This window comes from Chrysochloris asiatica, unplaced genomic scaffold (assembly GCF_000296735.1).
Source record: "Chrysochloris asiatica unplaced genomic scaffold, ChrAsi1.0 scaffold00206, whole genome shotgun sequence".
Lineage (NCBI taxonomy): Eukaryota > Metazoa > Chordata > Mammalia > Afrosoricida > Chrysochloridae > Chrysochloris > Chrysochloris asiatica.
Window position 1 is genome coordinate 4267199 of NW_006408724.1, and position 4455 is coordinate 4271653.

Sequence of the window (4455 nt, forward strand, 5' to 3'; positions counted from 1 at the left end):
GAATGAGGGGAAGGATGCCTAGCTCCTGATAAACCAGCTAAGAGATTGTACACAAGGAGAAATAAAATTGGGATTGTTGGTGTGTGTTCTTTGACAAGAAAAGGGCTGTGCATATTTTCTTCAGCACACCTTTTAGATGTTCATGAATTAGTGTTTGTTGCCTCTCAAAGAAGAAACCATAGAGGTTATGATTTTCATCCAGTTTTTTTACAGAGCCTACAGGAGTCCTGGTGTGGCACTGTGGGCTAATGCGTCAGACTGCAAAGTCGTTTGAACTTCAAAGTCAGTGGTTCAAGCTCACCAGCTGCTCCTTGGAAACCCTATACAGGGTTGCTATGGGTCGGAATTGACTCAACGGCATTTAACAACAATAGCAGTATATCCGGCCTTCCATGAAAAGGGAGGGTAGCTCAGCATTTTGTCTGAGCAGTAACCCCATTTCCACAGTGGTGAAATGGGAATAATAATAATAAAAGTCGATTTCATCTAAAACTGTGTCCTGCCTTCCAGTCTTCCACTGTTGGATACTTTTAGATGACTCACCTTATGTTGGTCCTATGCCTACTTCACAGGGACATTAGGAGATTTAATTAAAATGCGTAGAATGCCTTCCGCTCCTCAGAGAAACTCACACCATTATTATGGTAGACAATACTTCTGATAGTCCATAATCTCTTGACAGTAATGAAGCCAGCAATATAGAAAGCCAGGGCTTCAATACAGTTAGAGTTTTATGTAGACATATTCATACAATGTTACCTTATAGCAGTTATTATTGTGGGTTTGAGAGATTGGAATTCAATTATCATGAACTTTCTAAACGTTTGAATTATTTTACTTAGATCTTTTTTCTTCTCAGTAATCAATACATTTGAGGTTCAAATTCAAGTCACACTGTTTTTAGTCAACTTTCCATTTTTGTTTTCAAACTCTGATTGTGAAAAATACCTTTCACTGTTGTCGTTAACAATTCTCATGTAAGGGAAGGAGGGAAAAAAGAACACTTCTGAAGGCTTGTATTTCCCCTCCAAGGTAGACTACTCCAGTAATCTCTGAGGAAAAATGAAAATTGTTTTCATTTTCTCACTCATCTCCTGGCCTCCAGTCTCACCAGCATTCTGAATATGCTCCACGTTGCTCATTTAATGATCATCGAATGCAGGTCTCTTCTGGTGAACCCAGCCCTTATGCCTGTATTTTTCACTATGGACCTGAGCTACAATCTATACAAGTGCAGAAACTTGCCCTTTGATATTTCTGCTTCTGGAATGGCTTCTTGTGAAAATGCTTTTTGTGCTCCATGGCCTAACCTAAATGTCACGTACTCAGGGGACCTTCACAGACCGTCTAGTCTTGGTAAATGTCTCCCAGGTACATCCTTCCAGACCACTTACTTTGTACCTCTTTTTTTAACACTTAATGCCCTCTACTTTATATCAGGAGCTCTGGTAGTACAATGGATTATGAACTGGACTGTTAACCCAGTTGAATATACTACCAATTACTCCATGGGAGGAAGAGGCTGCTTTTTACTCCCATAAAGATTTACAGTCTTAAATCGCTATGAGTCAGAACCGACTTGGTGACACACACAACCATTTTATATCTTTGGTGTCTCACTAATACATAACAAAAATTGTGGATCTTGCATTGAATTCTCACTGTGTGGCAGATGCTGTGTTAGGGGCTTTTAAGCTTTCTAGGGGCAACATGGAGTCCCTGGATGCTGAAAATGTTAAGCACCTAGCTACTAATTAAAGGTGGTTCAAAACCACCCAGAGATACCTCAGCAAGAGCCAAGAAAATCAGCTGGATTACTACAAGCAGGAAATACCTGTACAACCCAATTATGGCCACCAGCCCAAGGCCCACGATTAATGTACTCTACTGAATAAGAAATACCTGGATGGAAATGCCAACAAAACAAACCTACCTCAGAAGGAAACCCCACAGCCATGGCATGGTGCCCAATGGGGTGCGAAAGGGCAGGATGGATTCCAAGCAGGGTCCTTCCTCTGGTTGGGTATTCCTCGAGTACTTTTGGCCCCAACCCTGGACTTATTCTTCGGGCTTTGATCCTTTGGAATGGATTTAACCTGGAGAGGCTTAAAATACTGGATGATTCCTTCCTAAAGCACACCATCACCATATACCTGTTCTGTTCTTACCCTGATACTCACGAGGGCTGCTTTTTCTATATGTGTGAAGCAAAAAGGTCAGCACCTGTAATCTGTATCACCTAGGAAAAAAGAGGGGACTGTCCAGCCGCCTGGTGGTGTCAATATTCGATCCCCTTGTGAGTTGGCACCCTCCTAGTTATATAGTAAATCAAGACAAAAGTAGCACAGACAAATGGGGAAAAGATGAAATGACAAAAGACTAATGGCAAGCTGGGAGCTAGCTACGAGCAGGAAGGGTGGGGGGTGCTGATGTGGAGGACTCCTAAGGAGGAAACTGACCAAGAAGATGACTTCCTGGAGTTAGAGTATGACCAGGAGCACATCAGGTTCATTGATAATATGCCCAGAGAATCTTTTGTCAAGAAAATCGCTCTCCCCCTTTTCAACCACCGAGTCTGCATACGAATGGAAAACACCCAAGCAAGTCCCCTTGGGTAGCCTGCCGTTTCCCCCAAGACTTTGAGTGAGGATTTTGACTGCAGCTCGTGGGATGCCATGTACTATCTGGACCCCAGCAAATTGTGGAAGAAGACAACTTTGTGGTGGAGTTCTGGAACCCCTCGGAAGAGAACTGCGGTGTGGACACAGGCAAGCAGTCCATCTTGTACGACCTACACACGGAGCAGTGCATCCCTGACAAAAGCATTAAGGACTGCATGGAGGCAACCTGACCAGTAGTGGGGAGAGGCCTGCGCAGCTCTTCCTCTGCTCCTTGGGGTTCAAGGTCCTCCAAGCTGATGAGGAGGGCCAGTGGGAGGAAGGCATCACCACCAGCTCGGAAGACTTAAAACAGCCAGCAGAAGAGCCTTCCAGCGGCCGGCTACTCCCCCTGTGTGTAAAGACCTGGAGTACCGCTGCTTGTCCCATCACCCCGATGCTGATTTGGGGTTTTCAAAATTTTGAAAAGAAGATCAACTATACCTTCAAGAATAAGGCATGCCTTCTCCAGGCCTTCACTCAATGCATCATAACATTACAACACCATCACTGATTATCACCAGCACCTAGAATTCCTGGGAGATGCGGTTTTGAACTACTTCATAACCAAGCACCTATATGAAAATCCTTGGCAGCACTCCCCAGCCATCCTAACTGAACTACGCTCTGCTCTAGCTAACAACACCATCTTTGCATTGTTGGTGGTGAAGTATGACTACCACAAGTACTTCAAAGCTGTTATCTCCCGAGCTGTTCTAAATAATCGATGCTTTTGTCCAGTTGCAGCTGGAAAAGAATGAAATGCAAGGAATGGTCTCTGAGCCTAGGAGATCTGAAGAGAAGGAAGAGGGTATCGAAGTTCCCAAGTCCATGGGAGAGGTTTCGAGTCGCTTGCTGGCGCCATCAGGACAGTGGGATGTTGCTGGATATGGTCTTAGTGTATGTCCTACCCCATGATGTGGCCGCTGATAGAAAGATTCTCTGCAAATATGTCCCTTTCCCCTGTGTGAGAATCACTCAAGATGGTCCCAGAAACAGCCACATTTAGCCCGGCTGAGAGGACCTACAAAAGCAAGGTCAGAGTCAGGGTGGGAGTCATAAGGGAAGGGGAAGTTCAAAGGTGTCGGCCGAAATTACAGGACTGCCAAATCTGCAGCAGCAAGAAGAGCCCAATGCAGCCTCAAAACTAACCAGCCTCAGGTCTCCAACAGCTGAAATCCCTTTTTTAAATGAAAAACAAAACAAAACACAAACAGGACAACAGAATTAAGGGGAAAATATTTACGTTGAAAAAGATGGTTTCTGTCAACATTGAGTGGAAATGAATTGAAGACGATTTCAAGTGTGTCTGATGTCAAGTGAGAAAACAGAATGAAACATGTAACAAGTGGGGAAAAAGAATAAAGAATCTAAGATTTTGGGGAAAATACCTTAAAGATATCTAATATAGTTATTTGTGCAACCATAAGATTTTCTGCGATTCAAAGAAGATTGTTTGAATTTAAACTACCTCACAAAGAAATTAGTACAGATGAACCATTATCAACTTTTAATCCATACAAAGGAATGGTTACTACCCATGTAACTTGCAGCAATTTTACTAAGTATTTTAGTTTTCTCATTTATAGTTGTTATTGTTAGGTGTCACCAAGTCAGTTCTGACTCATATCGACCCCTATCGCCAAAAGCACTGCCCGGTCCTGCACCATCCTCATAATTGTTTTTCTCGAGCCCATTGCTGTTGCCACTGTGCCAGGCCATCTCAGGGAGTCTTCCTCTTTTTCACTGACCTTCTATTTTACCAAGCATGATGTCCTTCTCCATGGACTGGTCCCTC

At 43.5% G+C, this 4455-nt stretch overlaps 1 pseudogene; it reads left to right on the top strand.

Annotated features, from left to right (window-relative positions):
• Window positions 1-1314: 1314 nt before the first annotated feature.
• LOC102837153 lies at window positions 1315-3833 on the top strand (annotated as a pseudogene).
• Window positions 3834-4455: the final 622 nt, after the last annotated feature.